This window comes from Eurosta solidaginis, chromosome 3 (assembly GCF_040869045.1).
Source record: "Eurosta solidaginis isolate ZX-2024a chromosome 3, ASM4086904v1, whole genome shotgun sequence".
NCBI lineage: Eukaryota > Metazoa > Arthropoda > Insecta > Diptera > Tephritidae > Eurosta > Eurosta solidaginis.
The window spans coordinates 42,186,751-42,213,231 of record NC_090321.1 but is presented as its reverse complement, the minus strand read 5'-3'; positions in this window follow the sequence as shown (position 1 = coordinate 42,213,231).

Sequence of the window (26,481 nt, the reverse complement as noted above, 5' to 3'; positions counted from 1 at the left end):
CTGAGAGAAGATCTACTGGGATTTTCCTGTATAAAACATGGATCGCGTGTCAGCACGGGTACCACAAGCACCACACAGCAATGTGAGCTGTGTCCCCATGAACACGCCTACCGAAGCTGTAGGAAATACAGGGCTCTGCTCTTAGCTCGTATCACATAAGGACCCCCGCAGAGCTTCCAATATCATACTTTAGCCCCTTCGCCGCCACAAGGCCACCAATATTTGAGGAGCCACACTTTCAGTTCAGTATTCAGTTTTTTTTTGTTTGTTTTTTGGTTGTTTTTCGATAAAATTTGTTCCATAGCGTAAGTAAATGTATTGTTACGAATGTTAGCGGCACTAAGGGGTACTGCCATCTCCATGCCGATGCTAAGCAGTGACGTGAATTCACATCAATAATTCAATCATTGTGTCTACACATACACGTACACGCAGCGGAGAGGCAACGCACAAGCACATGCAGATATCTTATCTGAAATGCTCCTAAAGGTATGCAATTGTGATTGTGGAAGTGTCGCTCACACATACAAGCGCATGGGGTATGAGAGAAGCTATAAGAATTATACATCTGTAGTTTTAGCTGAGAAATTTATAACTAACTAAATAATTCTGGAAGCGCCAACAGGAAATCACAGAGTATAAAAGCATCAGCGGTAGAGGCACTATAGGCAGTTTTGATTAAGCACGCAATCTGTCAGTCAATAGAAGAGTTTCATTTGAGCTATCAATCAGTTTGGTTATTAAGCAAGCTATTCGTTGCAAAGTATAAGTGTTATTGTGAAGTACTTTAATAAAGGCCATTTTTCCATTATTCAATATTGGAGTTATTTATTCAACAGCTTAGTGATTCGAACTTAGCAGAGAGTTGCAAATAAGGGGAATTTCAGTAAAATCGTTACAATTGGTGTCAGAAGAGGAATTTTGAATAAATTCCAGAGGACAACAAGGACATGGCAAATTTCAGTGAATTGAAGATCCAGCAACTGAAGAAGGAGTTGGAGAGCCGTGGATTGAATACAACCGGCATTAAACTCGAACTTCAGGCACGACTACGAGAGGCTAAGGAAGCAGAAGGAATTAACATGGAAGAGTATGTCTTTCATCTTGATGTCGACGAGACAACAAAAAGTGAAGAGAAAAATGAAACTTCGCAGACAGTTACGAGCACAGATTTGAACATGATTTTAGCTGCAATATCTGCTCAAACATCGACAGTGGCATCTCAACTAGAATCCCAGGAGAACCGTATAACATCCAAGATGGAAGAACATAAGACACGTATTGCAGAAATGTCGTCAGAAATAACATCGAAGATTGAAGCACAAGAAACGCGTATTTCAGAAATGTCGACACAGTTTACATCCAAGACACAGTTAGAAGAACAGAAGACATATAAGGCTGAGCAGTTGAAAGCACAAGAAACTCGCATATCCTCGCAACTGTCAGAACAGGAAGCAAGGGTATCATCAAAACTGGAAGTGCAGGATGCAAAAATCGCTCAATTTCAGGCAGAAGTCGATGATTTGAAGGGTCGTATGGAGCAGTTACAACTAAATCGCCCAGCAGTTTCAACAAGTAATCCAAAGGTAAAAACACCATCCTTTGACGATTCTGTTCCTTTCCAGGTCCTTAAGCTACAATTTGAGAAGACCGCAACAGTGAACAACTGGAATGCTGAAGAAAAAGTTGCTGCACTGTTCATGGCATTGAAACGGCCTGCAGCTGAGATTTTACAAACCATTCCAGATGGCGTACGGAACAGCTATGAAGCATTGATGGTCGCTGTCGAGCGACGTTATGGAAGCGAGCATAGAAAACAGATATTCCAAATTGAGTTGCAAAACCGTCACCAAAGAGCGAATGAGACTTTGCAGGAGTTTGCCTCGGATGTTGAAAGGTTGGCACATTTGGCAAATGCGGACGCACCCGTGGAGTACACTGAAAGGGTAAAAATCCAGAGTTTCATAAATGGCATTCGAGATGTGGAGACGAAGCGGGCTACATATGCGAATCCAAAACTAACATTCGCAGAAACGGTATCACATGCTCAGATTCAGGAAACAGCGTCGCTTCTGTGTAAACCACGCCGTGTGGAAGTAGAAAGGCCAGAGTCGGTAGACGCAATATTGAAGGCGCTGAAAGGATCGCAAAAGCCGGGTGAAAGAGTTATCAAATGCTTCAAATGCGTGAAGCCCGGTCACATTGCACGTCATTGCGATCCTGGTCCTGGTAGTTCCAACTTGGGTGGCCGTAAATGCAAAGCTGGAGGAGATAAGCAAGAACGAGTCAGATGTAAAGATCGAAAACTTGCCCCAGCTATTGAATGTCCTGTGATATCTGTGTCGCAAATTGGTAGAAAATCGAGCAGTCTTACTGTCAGAGGGAATGTGGATGGCAAAGAATGTGTACTGACTGTAGTTACGGGCGCATCTCATTACTTAATCCGATCTGATTTGGTCAATAGGAGAGTAAAGCCATTAGCTGGAGCAAGGTTGCGTACGGTCACTGGCGAGTATAAAAAAGTCCAAGGTGAAGTGGTATGTGAGATATTAATTGGAAAGGTCATGGTTCTACACAAATTCATTGTGGCGGAGATTGATGATGAAGTCATATTGGGAGTGGACTTCTTAGTTCACCATGACATCAAGATCGATATGGCGCTATGAGAACCAGGATGTGCCACTTAACTTCAGTTTGGAAGAAGGGTTCAGCAGTAATCGAGTGCTGGTGAAAGAGATTCGACAGAGAGCACGGAAGTCAAGGAAAGTAGATCGAGCAAAGGTTGATGGATCGAATGGGCCATATAAAGCGAAATCAAAAGTACCTGCGAGAGAAACACTGGCATTGACAAAACCTAGTGGACGCACTAAAACGACTGAAATAATTTTCCAGAAAGAATGCAAGGGTGGTTTCAAGCCAGCGCGCACTTCTGTTGGGAAACGTCGGAACGATACTGAGTATGTGAAGGCAATCCGTCAAGAGCAAGCTCTACAAAGTAGTTCATTGGCTAAACAACAGAGTGCGAAGGAACAATCAAGGATAATGAGTAGTAAGATGAAACGCAGGTACGATGAGAACAATAATTCGGAAGGTTTCTTGGAGGGAGATTTGGTACTGTTATACAACCCTCACCGGAGGAAAGGTGTTCCATCCAAATGTTGGTGCAGTTGTGAAGGCCCGTACAAAGTTGTGAAGAAGATCAGTAATACCATCTACCGCATACAAACCACTGGGAAAGCACGGAGTAGAAGAGTGACACATTTGGAGATGTTAGTGGCGTTTAGATCGGGAGATTTGTCTGATCGGGACGATCAGACTTAGGTGGAAGGCAGTGTTACGAATGTTAGCGGCACTAAGGGGTACTGCCATCTCTATGCCGATGCTAAGCAGTGACGTGAATTCACATCAATAATTCAATCATTGTATCTACACATACACGTACACGCAGCGGAGAGGCAACGCACAAGCACATGCAGATATCTTATCTGAAATGCTCCTAAAGGTATGCAATTGTGATTGTAGAAGTGTCGCTCATACATACAAGCGCATGGGGTATGAGAGAAGCTATAAGAATTATACATCTGTAGTTTTAGCTGAGAAATTTATAACTAACTAAATAATTCTGGAAGCGCCAACAGGAAATCACAGAGTATAAAAGCATCAGCGGTAGAGGCACTATAGGCAGTTTTGATTAAGCACGCAATCTGTCAGTCAATAGAAGAGTTTCATTTGAGCTATCAATCAGTTTGGTTATTAAGCAAGCTATTCGTTGCAAAGTATAAAAAGTGTTATTGTGAAGTACTTTAATAAAGGCCATTTTGCATTATTAAATATTGGAGTTATTTATTCAACAGTTTAGTGATTCGAACTTAGCAGAGGGTTGCAAATAAGGGGAATTTCAGTAAAATCGTTACAGTATTAACATAGATATGACTAAGTCGATAGATATACGTTAGTGTGTACTTAATATATTCCCAGCGCTATAAGTGATAAAATCATTGTTCACTACATTCGCATAACAAATAACCATTCGTAATAAAGGCAGCGGTGTATGAGTTGTGGATCTTTGCTAAGCGAAGATAGTAGCTATGACTTATGTGATAGCTAAGCACAGCGCTAGCGAACTCAACTCCCCCAAAAAAAGAGCCCTTTACAGCAATAAAAACAACTTCTTGCCACAGTTCACAAGAGCAAATTGTTAATCGTAGTGCATATCGCAGTCGACCGTTACAACACATTAAAGTCGCTTCTGCTCAAATCATAAAATGTGATCGCACAACAATGAAAATTGAGTGCAAAACAAATTCGTTGTTGCGCATGCGCTGCAACAACAACAACAATCAAGTTATCGAGAGCAACATTCGGAAGCAGACGTACAGCATACAAGCAGCAGTAGAAGCAACTTGAAACAACAACAAATGCGCTTACCTATAACAAACAAATAAGCATAGCAAATAAATCGTGATCACGTGGTCAACAAAGAACGAATGATGCAACAAGAAAAAAAATTAAATTGGAAAAAATCAACATAGACTTGTAATATGTGTGGCGCGGGTGGTAGTGATTAAATGCAATGTGGAAATGTATGTATGAGTGTGTGTGTTGGAGTATTTGTCGTGCAATTGTGCCACACAATGTGAGTGCTCCAACTAGCTGTTACAACTAACTGCTGCTAACTCAGCAACAACAGCAAATTTTGACAATAAAACAAGAAGTTTGGCAGTAGATCGACATGAATGTTAGTCATGTTACACGACACACAGTGGGGTATTTCAGAGTTTTTCGACTTGAGGAAGGTCAAATGAATAGAGAGCAGACTAGGCTGGGTGGCAGCTGCTCATTGAACAGACATTAGGTGAGCCTTAATGCATTGAAGAGTTCGGCTGAACGCCTGGCTTTCGCCGTTGACCCGAATAATATCGCTACCCTGGGAAAGCTAAGCCCTTGCTTAGTTGATTCGAGGCGCATCTTTCGAAGAATAGCTTGTAAGTAGACATCGTAAGTCCGCAATCCAGCAACCCCGACCAAACCTCTTTAGTACTTATTATCGGCGATAAACCAGAATATATTTATCTCAAAATAGTTTGAGGCAATCTACAAAGATTTCAAGTCTTTGGCGATCATTATCAAACACATTAGCTATGAGCTCAGAACAACAGCTGCCATTATCTGAGTACAGAGTACATAATAAATTCACTAACAATGAGAGCACTGCATAGCATCCCCGTCCACGCATTACAAATCGTGGCGATATCGGCTTGGAAATCACTACTGCAATCTGACAACCTGAAGTTTCGGTTTTTGTGCTACTACTGGCAGAAAAGTTCACCTATGTAATACTTGTTGCTTCCAAATCTCAAAGTCACTCAGAATAGGCACAGTACGTGCTCGACTATTTCCTCCTACAAACCGAATTTCTTACAGCTGCTTTCACTGAAGGGGCCTAATTTAAAAGTATGTAACGTCAGAAGGCAGTCTCCAGTCACGATATCTATCATGAGCCTGCAGAGCTCTCTTTTTAATGATAAGAGTAACTTTGTTAGTCTAAGATCGAAAGACCTTCATAAGATCTTCGAAAATATGCAGCCCACCCTTGGGTTTTCCGCCTTCCGTGCTTGTCGATCATGTGCTACTTTCGCCTTCTTTTAATCTCGCCCAATCTGATTAAGCCGCATATGCTTTTTCATTTCCAGCTATTCCTATATCTCCGGAGTCCGATAATTCTCCCTATTTCGATTCTCTCTAGTGATTGCTTACACTCTAACACATTTTTAAATTTTGTGCTATGCGAGATTATTGCAATTAGGTTGGCTGTCAAAATAAGGGTTGAGGCAATTGAAGTTAACGCTATTTTCCTCCGGTGTTTCTTCTACTTTTGTGACAGCTCCTACTACCGCCTGAAAAAAATACTGAAGAGATCAAGTAGAACAGATTTTCCAAATTTGCAAACATATTCGCTGACTGTCCAAATGATAAAGATTGGTGCTTCCGTAAAGCAGCACTTTCCCGCTTGACATTGACCAGGCCTGATGAACGGGTGGGATGCTACAGAAATAACTTCACTAGGGCCGCCTTGCGTGTTCCACGACGTGGATGTCGAACGAACTCAGAGGGGGCCTCAGAGTCAACGTGGAGGTGATGTCTAACGAAACCAGTACTTCAGGGGGCTACCCGTGTACCTGTGACCTGCGCTTGGACTGCTGCCCATGGGCCAGCTTACGGTTTCCAGTTGGTACAACCCTTAACCCTTTCCCATTATACTCCCTGTCACCTCTTCTTTTTCTGGCGGTATTATTCGCTCCTAGAACCGTCTGTTACTGCACACAACTGCACCGGCAAGGTTTTCATTGAGCCATCGAATTAAAAGATGTCACTGTTCAATGTGAGGTTTTCATAGTAGTGTGCTATCAAGGTTAACACCGAGCTTCTTTACTTGGGTAGACACCTCAATCTTCAATGGCGCGTTGATTAGGCAAAGTGGAACTTTCAGAAGGTTCAGTGAAGAGAACACACTTAGTTTTGTGAGAAGTTGGGACTTTATTCTTCTTCTTGTAGCTATAAACCAACTTTTCCAAGGTTTTGGAGAGTGTTACCGATCTGGATGATCGTTTGCCGTTTATAGATCCGGCACGTTCCTAAAACATAAATGTACTAGCTCAATCATTTCGGCAACGATTTAGTATGAGTACGTTCAGCCTTACAGGTCATCCCGCATCCACACTTCCTAGATAGTTCTATGAGTTCGGGTTTTCTAAATAACATTAAATAATAAGACAAGTCTCATAAACTACATATGCTTGAACATTAACTCAATAGGTCGCACAAGAAGTTAAGTGCAACTTCCATTCACCAAGATCTAAAATTAGGGAAATATCAAAAATAACTTTAAGAATTTCCGATCTACGTTAAGTGAGCCTGAAGAGTCTGCAGTGAAGGCGTGCATATGCCGAGGGCTTACTAATAACTAATATGTCCCATTTTTTTGATTTTTCTATGGGCGGAGGAGTCGAGGTTTTGTGTATTTTTGTGCGATTTTCCGTCATCCCTTGACAAATTTGATTTTGCTGACAGCCCGCATTTAGCCTTGTGCCATCTTTGGTGTCATTTTCCATCGAAAGCGACAAAGTCGGTTTCGGCGTTTCATATCGAATTCCCTGTATGCTTTTCGTTAGAAAAACTGAAGCAAAAACTACACCAATGATGGCACATTGCCGAAACTCAAATCCAGTTTCACAAGAGATGATAAAAGATACTCCATCATTTTACTGCAGATTTTCTGAACAAAATCTACCCTATCAACATTGAACATCACACCCGTCCCACTGTATCGTGTATCGTTGACAAATACATACACGCGCACATGTATGTACAATTTCGTCCAGTTTCAACAAGCCTATACGCTTTGTTCATGAGCCCTGAAGGTGGTATTCAAATTTAGCGCTCATAGTCCGTGCTTGTTACGAGTTCATAGTTGAAATTGCAGAACATACTAGGAGGCAATCTGCCACCCGAACAAACATGCATATACCACCACTTACTTACCTACTTACGTGTACGATCAATAAAATGCGAATAGTTAACTCGGATGACAGCAGCCCGCCCATGAGAGAGTCAAAGCGCTTGATAGTCTAAGCATATCTATGTTAAATAAAAACTAGAAAGAACAAAACAAAATCTAGCAACAACAAGATCGGCGTGCATGTGAGCTTGTTCTGAAGCGATCAAAATCTAGACAAAATCCCATCAAATCGCTCGCATATGTAGCGCAACAGCGCGGCTACCTATTTACCTACAACTCAACAAGTTGTTGCTTTTTCATATGGATATCTACGACTCGTCTGGCTCTTTGTTGGAGATAACTTGAAGCGAACTAGATGCTCGATCAAATGAATTGTATACATTTGTTGTTATTGCAGTTGTTGTTATTGTTTGTCGTGTGTTGTGTAGTTAGCTCATTGTGCACCAATTTGATTCTAATTGCAGCAGCAGCAGCAGCAGCAGCAGCAGCAGCAGCAGCAACAGCAGCAACAGCAGTCGAAACAAGAACAACAAAGTTATCGTAATGTTGCTCATCACGCCGTGAACTTCCCTGCTGTTATGCGCTGCTGCTTAGGAGCATCATCTTCCTTGCTTTATAGCGACTGCTGTAATGTTTCTCATATCACATACCAAAAATCGGGGGATAAACGCGTTGATGTGATCTTGCCACACTGATCTTAGTTGAGGCTGGTTGATCTTGTGCATGGTGGTGGATATACACAATAGCGCATTCAGATAGCACAAAGATACGTTGAGTTGATGCTATTCAAGATCATATAGCCACAAAAACGCGCTGTGGAGCAGGAGTGGGAAGACGTCGCAGAAAAAGTTGAAAAGCGTGCATTGTCCGGTGCGCTCGTTTGTAGCACCGTTGAAGTTTTTGATTTAAAAGTGAAGAAGTGTGGGAGCTAAATTACAACAAAAACATTTGTAGCGTCATGTTTGGCAATTCGACATCTTCAATTTCGACGACTTCATGACAATAATGACTATCATCGGCATCTTCATCATTATCGTGATCATTGGACTACTAACTAAGCAACAACAATTGCAGCAAGCCTGAAATGAAATATTACCTTGCTCGGAAAACTGCTTCAAACTAATGACTAGTCCAAATAAATACAAAATGGGGGTCTAAGTAGTTTTGAAAAAGGCGGAGATTTCACTAACGCCCTGTCATTTGCGAATTGTGTTGGCATCATTCGCCATTGCCCTAAATTATTTCATTGCTTTTCCGGAATAACTTCGGAGCTGAAAGTATCATTCGGCGTTGTTTTGGAACAATTTCGCCATAATTTCGGAATTGTATCAGGATCAGATCGGAATTCTCTCTGCATTTATACGTGATTGTAGATTTTAGTTAATGTATTCGGAGAGGTTATTGTATTCCGAAATGTTTCGAGACTGTTTCGGACCTTGGTTATGTAGGAACTATTTCTAGATCTTTTCAGTATTCCTCGGATCGCTGCGGGTTTGCAGTCGGAATAGTTTCGAAGCTATTTCCGAAATATTTTTAAAATTATTTGGAGTTATTTTCGGGATCACTTCAGGACCTCTTCGGAATAATTTCGGAACAATTTCCGTATAATTTCGGGATTGTTACTTGATCATTATGAGTGCATTTCAAGATGATTTCGGCACAGGTTCGCGATAATTTTAGAATTGTTTCGGAATAACTTCGGGATTATTTCGTGAGAATTTTTTAATTTTTTCTTACTAATTTCGGTATAACTTCGGGGCTATTTGCGGATCATTTCGGAAGTAACTTCCGATTATTTCGTAATTGTTTTCAGGATCACTTTGATATTACTTTGGATCTTCTTTGTGATAATTTCGGCATTGATTTTGGAAATATTTCTGTCTCGGAATTTTATTAGGTTTTTATCGGAATTGTTTCGGTGTAGAAGTTTTTCGGGGTAATTTTTTTTTTTTCGGAGCGTTTTTTGGCACTTTTTAGGAACTATTTTAGATACATTTCGGGATAATTTCCTTGTTGTTATCGAATTGATCTCAGAACTGTTTCTGGCTCATTTTGAGATTATTTTCGAAATAATTTCCAGGCCATCTAAAGATCATTTGATAAGTAGTAACCAATAGATCCTATGTACCAGACTATATTCTATTTGGATGCAGTTATACGCAGTTTAATTTGAATCTGTTGAGCCGATCTGGCGTGATTGAGGCAAACTTCCAAACACCCAAACTTAAATGGTTTCTTCCTATAGACGTACTTTGGCCCAAAAATTTTGAGTGGAATTGTTTTTGAGATCACCTCGAGACTTGCTCCGAATTATTTCAGATTAATTTCGAAGCTGTTTAGAGATCGTTTCGGCATTATTCTTACATTTCTAGTTAATTCGAGACTATTTAGGGATTATTTCATGACTACCTTTGGCTGATTTTGGGGTTTTTCTGGAATAATTAGGGGTATATTTTAAGATTATTGCGCACCCATCTCTAGATAATTTCAGGATTATTTTCCAGTTAATTCGGGGCTATTGCAGTTTTATTTTGCGACTATTGCGAGATCTTTTCAGGAATGTTTCGAAATTTTTAATGACACTATACAAATATTTATAACTTCTTCGTCGACGTCCCCAGACGGGATGTTGATTTTCAGTTCGGTAAAGAGGGCGCACGTTAGAATTTTCCACACATCCACTCGGAGTATCCTCACTGAGTGCCAGGTGGCAGCATTATTCATCCAACCACATTACTTCCTAACAATCCTCAATTAACTACTTGCTTTCTCTGATGAGCTTTAGTGGGAGTGAAAAATCCCGTTTCCCAACTTATGCCAGACTGTCGAAAACCCGTGAGCCCAGAAATCTAAGTCGTCTTGCTTGCAGTCCTCGGCGTCAGTAGAAAAAGTGATGCATCGACTCCTCTTACTCCCCATCCTGGCAGCTTCTGCAGAGGAAGCTTCTTGTTAAGTTCCGCCGTCGTAGCATCGGTGAAATAGCGCAATGGGCTGTGATGACACTCATAGGGAATTCATGGGGTTGATAAGCGCAATACAAAGCTTTATAGCTTCAAAACTTCCGCAACCCAATTGTCAACCTCATCTACGCGAGGGGAGTCCCATTACAAATATGAATATGTCACACACATATTTAGCAGGCGAGGCTCTGGCGACCCCAAGTTCCTCATGGAACAAAGGGGTGGGGAGGGTGGAGTGGCCTTAATGGTGCTGTGTCACCGGAACGTGTCTATATCCAGCAAAGAACCATCAACATCGATAACATTCCCCGAAACCTTCGAGGAGTGTCTTTATCGTTAATACAACAACAACAGCATGACACTCGTAAGTACTGCAGACTTGTTTGGCTTAAGAAGGAAGCTAGTTCCTTTCCTATCCAAACGTGGCCATAAGGACCTTCAGACCTCACAGTAAACACAGTTCATATTCCTCGATTTTCTCAGACGATAACCTCAGTGGTCGTAAGGACCTATCCGCCTCACTCATGTATAGGAAACTTTCCCGACCATTTCATCCCCTCAATATTTCTGAGCCCCGGGACCCACCAAAGGGAGACACTGAGATGGGGTCTACCACGTTATCCCCAAAATCAAAACCCCAAAACAAAATCCCCAAATCAAAATCCCCAAAATCAAAATCCCCAAAATCAAAATCCCCAAAATCAAAATCCCCAAAATCAAAATCCCCAAATTCATAATCCCCAACACAAAATCCCCATTTTATGTGTGAAATAAATTCAAATTAGGTTTAAAATCGCCGCGACCAAAAAAGGCTAATAATCCATACCAACTTTCTGCATAGGCGGCCTTCGGCCCAAAATCCCCAAAAACAAAATCCTCAAACACAAAATCCCCCCAAAAAAAAAATCCCTAAATCCAAAATCCCCAAACACAAAATCCGTAAACACAAAATCCCCAAATTCAAAATCCACAAGAGCAAAATCCTTCAAGTGTAGGATCGGCCGTGGGTTATTTTTTGTAAGTGCGGTCATGGGCCGCCTACGTAGAACAGAAATACTGGGGATCGCGTAGCAAGTGTCGGATCGTCTAAGGGGTATTTTTATGAAGCATGGCCGTGGGCTACCTCCTCAAAAGGGGGCTCTGCACAGAAATACTGGGGATTGTGAAGCCGGTGTTTCAAAATTTCTTTCTAAACTTGCTGTTTAGGAAATAGAAAGATCATAGTCAGCTTTGAACATATGCATGAATGTGTGCATACATATTTAAAAAAAAAATAGTTACATTTGAAGTATTATACGAGTATCGTTCGCTTGTGCTTGTGTTAGCAATTAGTGCTTGAAAAAACTTTTTAATTAATAAATAAAATGGAAATCAAAATACAAAAGTCCAACAAAGGGAAAGATTTGTTATTTATTGATGGAAATACTTTCCATCTGCATTCCAGAAATAAAGAGCGTTGGTCGTGTGCGGAAAGGAAGTCTCTATTGTGTAAAAGTGTGGTAGTGACAACATCATCGAATAATCAAGAGCATGCAATTAAAAAAAGCCCCACCGAACACTCTCACGATCCCCGAAGCTTTCATTTGGCCACGACAAATGCCAACGCTAAATTAAAAGAATTGGCCAATTCGTCAGGACTTCAATCTTCACAAATCATTAGGGAAACTGTAGTAAATTGTGAGCCAGAGTGAAGGGTGTACCTTCCTTCAAAACGAGCACAAAAGCTTAAAGTACGACGTATTCGAAAATTGCATGACGTATGTAGCGAGCCAATTAGTTTGCAAGACATAAACATACCCGAAGAATTAAGAAATTTAGAAGGTGAACCATTTTTTTTAAGTGAATGCTGTTTCGGTGATGAGAAAAACATAATATTGGGTACAACGTACTCATTAAAAGCCTTGGGCAGTTCGCAGTGCTGGGTAATGGATAGTATATTTTATGTGGTGCCAACTATATTCCGACAGCTTTTCACAATTCAAGGCCTAATCGATGGTCAGTTTGTGCCCCAAATTTTTTGCTTAATGAGTAAAAAATCAAAGCAAGCATACGAAAAGTTTTTTCATCGGTTATGTTTCTTGGCTGCTTCTAAGAATATATGCTTAAATCCCACTAGAATTATTTCCGATTTTGAAAAAACTGCTGCAAAGGAATATTTTCCTGATGCGAAGTACAAAGGCTGTTTATTTCACTTTGGCCAGATAATGTGGAGACGCATACAAAAAGAGAGACTAACTCGAAAATATGGGAATGATTGCAATTTCAGTATGCACATACGTATGCTAAAAAGCCTGGCATTTGTACCTACAGAGGAGGTGTTGCTGTATTTTAAAAAGCTGGTTGCTAATACTGAGGATTATGACTTTAAAAAAATTGGTGCTTGGTTTAGGGTTAACTATTTAACCGGAAAACCCGGATCTAGCAATCCGGAATATGATCCTGAGTTTTGGAGTGTAGCAGATACCTTCAAAGAAAACTTTCCTCGAACCCAAAACCCAATAGAGGCCTGGAACAGAAGACTTAAAGTTATTGTTGGCAGAAAGAACTGTGGTCTGTACGCAATAATACAAGAGCTGGGAAAAGAAATGATTTTAATAAAGACAAATTTGGAAAAGCTCCAGTCAGGAATAGAAATACCTGTATAAAAAGCAAATTTGAAACGTCGCAAAAAAATAAAAAAAAATTGTAAAAAATCGTACCAAACTAGATAAAATAAATTATTTACGAGCTGTTGCAAATAATATTTTATTTTCTTGTTAAATTCGTTTTAATTAACTTGAATTCTGTATTCTTTAATCATAATATGTTATTTTTATGTTAGATATGTGTTGTTAATTAATAAAAACAAAAAACTTTTGTTTGGAAATGCAATGAAATAAATCAAATGTAAGAAATGTGAAATTGGGGATTTTGAGTTTGGGGATTTTGAATTTGGGGATTTTGTATTTGGGGATTTTATGTTTGGGGATTTTGAATTTGGGGATTTTGATTTGGGGATTTTGATTTGGGGATTTTGTGTTTGGGGATTCGAGCCCAACCCATTTTTTACACGCCCATGATGTTTATCAAAACATTGTGATTTTGTGTTTGGGGATTTTGATTTTGGGGATTTTGATCTTGGGGATTTTTACTTTGGGGATTTTGATTTTGGGGATTACTTATTTGGGGATTTTTTTTCCTTGGGGATTTTGTGTTTGGGGATTTTTTTCGGAGATTTTGTGGCACTCCTACTGAGATGCCTTATGAGTGCCGGCGAGTCCTCACACCCTTCATTAAGCAGGTAATATCTGCAATCGTCTATCTGGGATTGATGTACTGATCCATATGTCTTGCTCGAATATGGACAAGTAACAGTTTAAATATGCCTCTTTCTCTCTCCTATGAATTCAAATTTTAAGAAGGTTTCAGATTTAATGGACCCTTATCTGCTTGTTCGTTGCCAGTCTCCCCTCTATAAACACTAATTACGCCTTCAGTCTATGTGAGGTCTTTATTGACCAGCTAGTTCAACTAACTGCAATTTAGCCCGGAACAGACCAGCCGTTCTTTTGTTGCAACCTACTAGCTGATTAAGTATTTCGACATAATCAAGTATTAGAAAGTATTTGGTTTATTAACTTGAACCCAGCCTAGTTATGTTCGGATGAGAGTCTTGAGTCTTGCTTGCGAAGCTTTCACCGAAGGTACCTTAAGCTAATGCGAACGGAGCGCCGCCTTCGATTGGGTCTCAAAAGTACTTCAGAAATTTTCAGCGGTGCAGCTATATAAACCCGAAACAACTCGTGCTTCGTTAAAAAGGCCGGCTCCCTGTAGTTCAGCTGGAGTGCATACTAGTTACGAGGTAGTTTTCAAGTGGTTAGTTTAACTTTAGGGATAGTAAGCACGATCACCTACATTCACACACACGACTGTAACCGATTACTTTTTCGGCTATTTTACGCTATTACTTGGCGTTGATATGGTATGAAGCCGGCGTTGTTGTTCGAGCGATATACAATCGTCTTTGTTGCAGCTTGTTACACGCGTGATTAGATGATCGCCCCAATGCCTTTTCATACATACTTACACATATATGTATGCATGTGTATATGTGAATGTGCACATTGCTGCTTCCACCCACTAACTCACCTTTTTATCGATTTGCGCTACATTTATTTACCTTTTCGTTTTATTCTTTCTTTTCTTCTTCATTATTTCGCTTTGCTTTTTTTCTACTACGATGACCATGCAAGTGAAGTGTGTAGTATTTTATTGTTGGTTTTTTGTGTTAATTTTCTTCCTTACCATACTCTACCACATCAAATGAAGCTGTCATGCGCGCTCATTCCTTTTATTTATAAATTTGTTGTTGTTTTCGCTTCGCACAAAATGTTACATTTTTATACGAGTGTGCAGATCAATTTCATGGCATATTAGGCGATTCAACTACATCAACAATAAAAACATTTTTTTTTTTTTTGATTTATTTTATTTAGGGAGTAATCTTTTATCAACTTGTTGGAAAAAATACTGCACAATATTTTTTAAAAACAACAACAGTCTGAATGCGGGGCAATTTACTCTGCATGGAAAGGTTCAGAAATAGTTTTTTTTTAATCAAAATGCAAAACTGCAATTTTTTAAGCTGAGATTTAGGAAGGCGCTTCATATATCTAGTTTATTTAGAGCCTTCTGTTGTTCCTACACTGAAAGAAATGGTGCTAGTAAAATCAAAAAATCAGTTCTGTTTTCTTGACTTAACGGAGATTCGGTTAAATTGATCGAATTATGGTTAATTCGACCGAGTTCTTTGTCATGTGAACAAATTAGTTTAGTCATTTTAACAGAAAAGAAATTGTCGCTGCTCTTACAAAATTCTGTAAAATTGACAAATTCCTAATCAATCGAACTGATTTTTTTGTTAACACAACTGATCTCACTGGTCATATCAACAGCGATCAACAGTCAATACATGAGCAAATTTCAAAGAAAATTTTACGCTCACTGCGCTCTCTACTTTGTTCTTATGTATGCTTGCCATCATCCGGTGGCAAAATCCTGAGCCAGATAAACAATTTTACATGTAAATGCAACAACAACGATTTGAGCCAGATAAATCCAGATAGAAGTCTAGTTCAATTTGTGAGTCAGATACTTTTTTAATTATCACGACATCTGCTTCTCAAGTCTCTCAATGATCCAGAGCATTCCCGTGAGAATTTAGCGGGAGCCGGATCTCTAAAACTCACTGGATGACGGCTGTGTACTGTATGTATGCACATATGTACGTATGTATGCACATATGTACGTATGTATATGGCGGCCGCCGTTGTGTGATGGTAGCGTGCTCCGCCTACCACACCGAAGACCCTGCGTTCACACCCCGGGCAAAGCAACATGAAAATTTTAGAAACAAGGTTTTTCAATTAGAAGAAAATTTTCCTAAGCGGGGTCGCCCCTCAGCACTGTTCGGCAAGCACTCCGGGTGTATTTCTGCCATGAAAAGGTCTCAGTGAAAACTCATCTGCCTTGCAAAGGCCGCAATATAGGTACTTTCGTACAAAGCTGTCGCAACAACTTCTTTTGTTCATTTGACTACTAAAACAGTCAATTACGAATCAACGATTTGTGCGCAGTTGATTCAACATCTTTTTGAAATTTCGGTTGAATTGACCCGTATTTCGGTTGATTTTACCAGTACTTTTCTTTCAGTGTATGCCCACATCCAGCTTGGTATGAGTGTAGTTTCTACAAAGTTGCTGATTTGTTGCCACTTGTTTGGTTCGCTCAACATTTTTGCTGTAATATTATCAACAGTGATTTGGCCGACACTTGCTTGGAGCATTTGTCGGTTCTGGCTAGATCGCGAGCATTTGAAGATGGTGTATGCAGCATCGTCCTTATCTGCTTCATCGTAAATGCACTCACAATATTTTGCCTTTTTTATTCTATAAAGGTATTTTTTTATTACCCATGTTCATAGAGCATAGGTCCGAACCCAAAATTGATTCCTAAGTCAGCCAGCAAACTTGCGCATCTCGCAATTTTGAAAACGTTGCTTACGTCTAAGTTTGCAAAAGAATATAAAGCTTAAATTTAGTATTACCTAGCTGTGTTCATTCTTAGCAAGAAAGAACAGCTTCGATTGTGTTAAATCGTATTTTCCTGAAGTCATGCTGCCTAGGTGATAGTCCTTCAGCTTGTTTTATAGCATATGTTATGCGTGGTCTAAGGGGCCTTTCTAATAGTTTTTCCTCTGTATGGAGCAAGCGTAACCGGCCGCTGACGATTCGTTGGAGTCTCTTTTGATGGATTCGAGTCTCTTCTATATTACCTATTAACACCAGCGGCTGCCTTTTTTATGATTCCGGGAGCTCGAGCAGGACGTATAGTGGCATTTATGCAAGTTCTTAACTTACTTCTGCCGGCATTCCGTCTTGCTCTGGGGCCTTATTGTTTTTGTAAACTTCTTGCTGCAAGTTATAACTCTTCTGTTTTGAATTCCGGAGTATCTTTTGTTTGCTTTCATTTTGTGAATGAGAAAATTGTATTTACTAAGTTTTCCAATACGGCTGTATTTAACTCCGATGAAGACGTTATATCGCAAATCTTCTTTAGTACTATTCCATAACGCAGGTCTCAAAGATATCCAGTCGACGTCTCCTCGAAGCTCTTTTCATTGTCGGTTCGTGCTGCTCAACTGCTTTTTGGCGCTTCATCAGCTGGAAAATTATTCAGGGCTTGACTCATTGTTTTTGCAACTCGCTTACAAAAGATTAAAGCTTCATAAAATTCATACAAATGTGTGTACTCACAATTGTGTTGAATTGTTGCACATAAACAATACGATATTAGTTGAAGGAAAAAATGAATTTTGTTACACAATAAATTGTAGTAGAGTTATTTTGCGTGTAATAGTTTTGTTCAAAGAAACAAAAGCGGCAAACAAATTTTGGAAAGTGTGGGAAAATATTTTGAGTGTGGGATGTGCAAAAGTTTACCTTTTATATAAGCGTCCAATTCCTTAAGGTAAGAGAACCGCTTACCTCGGTAACGGTTGATAATGTGATTGGACAAACTTTCATCTTGGTAGGATTGAAGTCCTATCTGACACCTTTTCCTTTTCATTCGTCATGGGATTCGGTTGCACCTCACATTCGAGTTAAACAACACTTCCACCACGATATCGCCGAGGAGCTTATTCCGATTAAGCAGAACTGAAGCAATCTTCGAGAGATCATCTTCAAAGTCTTTGGTCAGACTTTCGGCATCGTAGCTACTTCAGATTGAGTATTCACATATCGTGGTCCGGCAGCCTGTAAAAATAAAAATAGAAATAACAAATAAAGTTGTCTAAGTTCGGGTGTAACCGAACATTATATACTCAGCGTTAGCTTCAATTGTACATTTGATTTCAGATAAATTACTTTTCTACATAACACGTGGCACCGCCCGTTTAAACAAAAATGTCTCCCCATTTCCTCTTACAATAAAACTTGATAAGTGAAATATCATTGATTAAGAACTATTTTTTGATAAGTTATAGCTTATTATTCTAGTCTACGACCCTTTTAAATTTGTTTGATATCTAAGTTGCCGTGGTCTTTAACCGATCCCGTCCATTTTGACTAGAAATATTTTGACGAATATTAGTGGCACTAAGTGATACTCATCTCACTAGTCTGATGCTAAGAAAATGAAGTCACAACAACAATAAAGCATGCAGTCACTTGTATCTAAATAAACGAATCAATAATTATGTCACAAAGGTACGTACACGCAGCGAAGAGAGACGCACAAACACATGCATATATCTTATCTGAGATACTCTCAAAAGTAGGCAATCATCTGTGCAAGTATCACTCACATATACACATGCATATAGCTACGCGAAAAGCTATAATAATCGTGCATCTGTTTTATAGCTGATAAGTTTATAGCTGGTAGTAAATTGTAGAAATAGAAACGCCTAGAAATATGCGAGGAAACCAAAGAGTATAAAAGCAGCACCAGCTGAGGCACGACGATTCAGTTTGACTTAAGCACGCTATCTGTGGAGAATTAGAAGTGTTATTGTGAAGTACTTTAATAAAGGCCATTTTGCATTATTGAATAGTGGAGTTATTTAATCAACAGTTTAGTGATTCGAACGTTAGTAGAGGATTTGCAAATAAGAGGAATTGCACTAAATTCGTTACAATATATTCTGCTATAAGGAAAATATGTGTACACAATTTAATTACGATATGTTAATTTTTCTTCGAGTTATGGCTCCCGAAACATGGAACATTACTTAGTCATAAAAGGGGCGGTGCCAAACCTATATTCAAAATGTTTAGTGTTTTCCAATTTAATATTATAATTCAATTTAGAAAGTAAAATTATAGTGATACAAAACTCTTTTTCGCTAAGTTATAGCTTATTATTTTCATCTACGGCCCTTTTAAAAATCTTTTATATAATAGTGGGCGTGGTCTTTAACAGATCTCGTCCATTTTTCCTAGAAATATTTCCCGCTATAGAAAAAATTTGTGTACACAATTTTAATACGGTCCGTTAATTTTTCTTCGAGTTATGGCTCCCGAAACATAGAAAATTGCTTAGTCATAAAAGGGACGGTGCCACGCCCATTTTTTTAAATTTGAAGTTTTTCCTATTTATTGTTATAAATCCATTTTGGAAATGAAATACCATTGATATAAAGCTCTTTTTTGCAATAATATAGCTTACTTTAAAAAGTGGGCGTGGTCCATAACCGATTTCGTTAATTTTTCTTCAAAGCATTCCTTATAGTAAAGGCAATCTCTCTGCCGAATGCTTACGATAGGTTTAACGATTTTTGATTTATGATTAATAATATTTGTAAAATTGATTTTATCACAAGTGGGCGGTGTCACGCCCATTTTACAAAATTTTTCCAAATTTTTACCAAGAGTCTCAATATAAGTTCACATCTCAAATTTCAACATTCTAGGTTATTATTTACAAAATTATCAGGTTTTTTGTGTTTTCCAAAATTTTTTATATATATTTATATATATATATATATAAAGTGGGCGTGGTTATCATCCGATTTTGCTCATTTTCAATACCAATCTATTTTGGGTCCAGATAAGCTAGTGTACCAAATTTGGTGAAGATATCTCAATATTTACTCAGGTTATTGTGCTAAAGGACGGACGGACGGAAGGACATGGCTCAATCAAATTTTTTTTCGATACTGATGATTTTGATGTATAGAAGTCTATATCTATCTCGATTCCTTTATACCTGCACAACCAACCGTTATCCAATCAAAGTTAATATACTCTGTGTGCGTAGCACGCTGAGTATAAAAACAAAATGTGATGGGATTAAAATCCCAAACATGCACAAAAGCACTCTAGCCACTCTTACCACCATCAACCGACCGACTGGAAGAAACCATGACTCATAGTATACCTCAATTCTGGATTTTCTGCCACAAATGAAACATTCCGGAAGCTTCGCCGACCGATGCCATCGTTGACGGCTAGGAACGAATGTCTCACTGCGAACTGCATTAAAGCGTTTAATGCGCTTTTGCTTGAAATATATATATATAGGGGTTTTGCATCAATAGGCGATGTAAATGATAAGGCTAAAGACTCCTGCTGTGAGAAACTAGAAAAGATACACAATGACTGACCCCGCCATTAAACGTACTAAAATAATGCTAGCCGTCTTTAACACCAAGATGTTTGAGGAATGGGTATTTGGTCTGCAGCCGAAAAATTTAACCTCCACGAAGTAACGCGAGGCTTTAGTACTTGAAATCTCGCTGGAAACTTTCCGACGGCTTTTGAAAATTTCCCATTAGTACGTTTCATAATAGTGTAATGCTTAAGATCCCTCGTCACGAAGCCAAGCTTAAAAGACAACAAAAGACTTAATAAAGCAAAGCAATAAGCCGTATAGGGTTTATGCACATGTTCGGTCAGGTTAAAATGACTAACCTAATATTTACCATAGATGAACCAGAGCTTTCCGCCTTTGAAAATTTTAAAAATCTTAATAAAATATTTCTATTTAATAAAGCGCCAAGTTTTTTCAGCGGAGCAAAATTTCGCTAAAAGTCGTTCCGTACGTGTCATATTAATCCTCGTTCCCCGTGCACTCCCAGCACACATTCAATAAAATGTATCACATTGGCACGTTAACATCTCCATCGTTGTAGCTAAGGAAGTATGATAAGGAACCAAGTTGACATATGTGCAGGACCATGTTCATCGGGTCACCTTACTAGCTAGAAGAGAAGTAATGTTACTCATGTGGGAACCGAATGCACCACTTTGACTGAGAAGCCACTTCGAATAGCGAATAGAAGTGAGCAGTAGTTACGTCATTGGGCAGTATCTGTCACGAAGTGACTCAAGCTTTTTCTTGGCAGTCAGATTAATTGTCGAAAGTCTTCAACAAGATCTGACATACTGTAAAGATCTGGTAAATGACAGATCTAATAGATAGAAGAGATAGTTATGAAGCTGCGCTGACAAGGTCCAGAACCTTATGCTCGGTTCTAAGCATGCTGATTCCGCAGTGTTGTTGTTGTTGTTGTAGCGATAAGGTTGCTCCCCGAAGGCTTTGGGGAGTGTTATCGATGTGATGGTCCTTTGCCGGATACAAATCCGGTACGCTCCGGTACCATAGCACCATTAAGGTGCTAGCCCGACCATCTCTGGCCTTCAGGCCATTCCCTCCCTCCGTACCCCCATGTTCCATGAGGAGCCAGAGCCTCGTCTGTTAGTGAAACAGGATTCGCCGCGGATAGGTGAGGTTGACAATTGGGTTTGGAGAAGCTATATATTGCGCTGGAAACCTGAAAGGTTGCGCTACACAGCCCCTTGAATATGGTATTTTAGTCGCCTCTTACGACAGGCATACCTACCACGGGTATATTCTGATCCCCTAACCCGCTGGGGTCTGATTCCGCAGTAATTAGCGCCGGTTCGCGGGATCGTCTATGCTGTGAGTTAGAGATATGCGCTCTTCTAATAATAAAAGTTGATCCAACTATTCTCGTACGTGTTTGAACTACTCGTTGGGTAGTCTGTCATTACATGGCGATCTGTTATTTTCAGCCGGGATATTGTCATTCGCACTTCAACATAGCTGGTTGCCTGAAAGTATTTTCCGTCATAAGCGATTGATGTATCGGGCTCCCTCCACAAATGAAGAATACTCTGTAGGCTAGTTAACAGATTGCCATTACCATTCCTGCAACAGTTTGCCTCATTCTTATAACCTTTCGTTATCCGCCGATCTTTTCGGTAGAGTTTTCGGACATTATTCTTGTTAGTTAGTAACTAAACATCCTCACACTCACGCCGTCTGCTTCCGGTTTTTTGTTGGTTTGTCTTCTGAATAGGCTGACTCATTAAGGCTCTTGATACCGCCTGAAGTATGCTGCAATGGTTCGGGCGCCGTTTGCTTCAGAAGAACGAAATATCTTCCGAGCAGTAATATCTAGTTGAAGTAATCTCAGGAAGTTGGCTTGTACAAAGCTGATATAGGTCAGAGGCAGGACTGCATGCAGCTACAACAATAAGTTAATTATATAAGAAAGCAATCCAACTCAATAAAACAACAACAAAGAAATCTGTAGTTATTAATTGGCTATCGATTTTATGAGTTAGCCAATTAAAGTCAGCACTTAATTGGTCAAACGGCGAGGCGCCCCTGCCAATTAGTCAACTTTTATGCGACGGCGAAAATAACAAAAAACAAGTAAGGACGGGACTGTCTTCGGCTGTGCCGAAGACTTCATACCTTTCATGAATGGGGCTGAACAATAATCTTATCCCGTTCGTAATCTCCAAATAATCGGATGTATAAGATAAGAAATATATAGTGAAAAGATGTACATACCTAAACGATTTTTAAGATATATATAAAATAAAAAATGGCAAAAAACCCCCTTATCCGAACGATCGGTATGGAATATATATTATATATAGCTCCGATCGAAATGATTTTTACAGGAAATCTTCTAAGATATATTAGAATAAATATCACCAAGTTTAACGTTTTTATTTCGGAAATTAAGGGAGAAATTGCCAAAAATCTTTCTATCTGAACGATCGGTTGTATGGGATATATACTATATATAGCTCCGATCAAAGTGATTTTTTCAGGATATCTTCTAAGATATATTAAAATATATATCACCGAGTTTCATGTTTATACATTCTAAATTGCGGCAGGAATGACCAAAATCGTCTTATCTGAACGATCGGTTGTATAGGAGATATATGTTATAGTGGTCCGATCCTACCGGATCCGACAAATGTCTAATATAATACAAAAGTACATCCTTCTGCCAAATTTCATTGAGATATCTCAACATTTGAGGGACTAGTTTGCGTTCAAACAGACAGACGGACGGACAGACGGACATGGCTATATCAACTCAGTTCGTCGCCCTGATCAATTCGGTATACTTAATGGTGAGTCTATCTTCTATATTTCTCAACGTTACAAACATCGGACCAAAGTTAATATACTATTTCATGTTCATGAAAGGTATAAAAATAGCCAAATATAAAAATGCAATGCAAACCCCTATACATATACTCAAAACAAACTTGAATGTATACATGTTATGGTCACATAAGGTGAGAAAATTTCATACAAATTACACATACAACAAAAAGCGTTCTCTAACATATTGCATGTGGTCGAAACTTTGCAAAATGGGCTCTCATGTACGTAAAGATACGGCAAGACCTAAACATACATACATACAAACATGTACACCTACAAGCCAATTTTTTAATGTAAACAAAAACAAAAATGTGGTAAAACCCACTGGACCGGCTCAACAACGTCCAGTCTAAACAACTTTTTAACCAACCAAGTCACAGCAAAAGCGCTCGAAATTCAGCGCGTTTTGAGCTCGAATGCGTGACGTTTAAGCTTTGATTGCTAAGAGGCTTGAAATCGAGTTGGAGTGAGACGTTTAGCCTGCTCAGAATTTTTGTCCAGAATCAGTTGCTGGAAAGCGGCGCAGCGGACAACAATAAGAAGCGCGTTAAAGAAAGCTCGAAAACTTGAAAAAAAACGCGGGTTCTTAACATAATAATATTGATAAACATAGAATAAAAAACTAGAAAAATATAAAAAGTGACGCCGTGAGAGGCTAATATTTTAACAAAAGTGAGTTAATAAAATCTTAAGTAAAATTATTACGAATTAAACGACGTTTACTTGGTTGCAAAGCTTGCGCATGCGCGACGGTTTTTCTTTAAGCGCAGAATGTTAATCAGTGACGATACAAAGGAGTTTAGTTTTGTGCGATTTATCAAATGTACTTGTGAAAGATACCTTTCGACTAGAATAGATATTAGAAATAAAAACTAAAAACTTTGGAAAAAATTAAGAAAAAAGAAAATTTCTTACAAAGGAAAGCTTAAAGTAATTAAATGCCAAGAAAGCTGATAAAAAAAAAGTAAATAACGAAAAAATCTAAAAAAATTTATTAAGATTTGATTTCCTGCAATAAATTTACATCATTTGCTTACAACAACCAGAATGTGACTAGAAAGAAGTCTGCGTACAGAAACATTTTGCTGAATATACATACATACATAAGTTCTTATTGTTCAGCTCAATCTCGGTCCCATTTACCAAATCTTGCAGAGTTGGAAAACGGAGGTCCTTATGAAAAGATAAACAATTCAAAGTTTGCCCCACCACACTATTCTTTTTATACTCAGCGTGCTTTGCACACAGAGTATATTAACTTTGATTGGATAATGGTTGGTTGTACAGGTATAAAGGAATCGAGATATATATAGACTTCCATATATCAAAATCATCAGTATCGAAAAAAAATTTGCTTGAGCCATGTCCGTCCGTCCGTCCGTTAGCACGATAACTTGAGTAAATATTGAGATATCTTCACCAAATTTGCTACATGAGACTTACCTGGACCCACAATAGATTGGTATTGACCGAAATCGGATGATAACCACGCCCACTTTTTATATATAACATTTTGGAAAACACACGAAACCTGATTATTTAGTAAATAATATATCTAGAATGTTGAAATTTGACATGTGGACTTATATTGAGACTATTGATAAAAATTTGAAGAAATTTCTTAAAATGGGCACGGCACCGCCCACTTGTGATAAAATTAATTTTACAAAAATATTATTAATCACAAATCAAAAATCGTTCAATTCGGCAGAGGTTGGCTTTACTATAAGGAATGCTTTGAAGAAAAGTTAACGAAATCGGTTAAGGACCACGCCCACTTTTATATAAAAGATTTGTAAAAGGGTCGTGGACGAATAAAATAAGCTACATCTTTGCAAAAAATTGCTTTATATAAATGGTATTTCATTTCCCAAGTGGATTTATAACAATAAATAGGAAAAACTTCCAATTTAAAAAAAATGGGCGTAGCACTGCCCCTTTTATGACTAAGCAATTTTCTATGTTTCGGGAGCCATAACTCAAAAATAGTTTTGAATCAATGATATTTCACTTATCAATTTTTATAGTAAGAGGAAACGGGGAGACATTGTTTTTGAACGGGCGATGCCACGTATAATGTAGAAAAGTAATTTATCTGAAATGAAATGTACAATTGAAGCTCACGCTGAGTATATAATGTTGGGTTACACCCGAACTTAGACACCTTTACTTATTTCATTTTATTTCATACTAGCGTTAGAAATGCTTAATAAATCATTATCAACATGTTGCTGCAACAAGTAGCAAATTTATGATGTTCACACAGAAAAATAGGGAAAAGGGAAATGATGACATTTCAAACTGTTCTAATGAAATGTTAATCTTTAAATAATACTTGTATACAGGTCACATCTTTCATTTGTGGCAATGGGAAGTTACGCAGTGGCTACGTTTACCTCATATGCGAGGGGAGTTCACTTTTGATCCTTGGAGATTACGTCGGCAAGGCTAAAATGGTTCCCTCATCTGTTCCAGGTTATTCTATAGATGTTCAGATTAGTCTTCCTAAATAGGTGGCTATCGTGGTGTAATGATAGCTTGCTCCGCCTACCACACCAAAGATCCTGGGCTCATGCCTCGGCAAAGCAAAATCAAAACAAGAAAAAAAAGCGAAAGAGAAACAAGGTTTTTCAAATAGAAGAACATTTTTCTAAGCCGGGTCGCCCTTCGGCAGTTTTTGGCAAGCACTCCGAGTGTATTTCTACAATGAACAGCTGCTCAGTGAGAACTCATCTGCCTTGCAGATGCCATCCGGAGTCGACATAAAACAAGTCGGTTCTGTCCCGCCAATTTGTAGGAAAATTTAAAAGGAGCTTGACCGAAATTGGAAGAAAGAAACTCTGCCCAAAATGGGAGATTATCGCGCCTTACATTTAATTATTTTTGTTTTTAAGTTTGTAACTAACTCTCTTAATTGTGATTCGATTAGTTACCATTTCAATTGTTAATCCCATTTTTACAAAAAGTTTGTTCACATCTTTAGTACTTGCATTGTAAATCTGGAGTTGTGTTCCCAATTCTGATAGTAAGGCACGGAGATGCTACTGGTGGCGCGGTTGTTGTTGTTGTTGTTGTTGTAGCAATGCTCGCCGCACCTAAGAGCCGCTACCGATCACAAATTGTCATCAATATCCTCTAACGGGAGTCCAAGGAAACTTGCCGTTTCAACAGGGGTGGACCATAAGGAAAGGGGTGTTAGAGGCCTTGGTTCCACATTACAATTGAAGAGATGGTTGGTGTCATGTGGGGACACATTGCAAGCGGGGCATACATTTTGTATGTCGGGATTGATTCTGGATAGGTAAGAGTTTAACCTGTTACAGTAACCAAAACGAAGTTGAGCAAGAGTGACACGCGTTTCCCTGGGGAGTATGCGTTCCTCTTCCGCGAGTTTGGGATAATTTTCTTTAAGTACTGAATTCACCGGACAATTCCCGGTATAAAGGTCCGACGCCTGTTTATGGAGTTCACCAAGGACCTGCTTGTGTTTTTTCATTTCATACGGCTGGGTCCTCAGGTGCC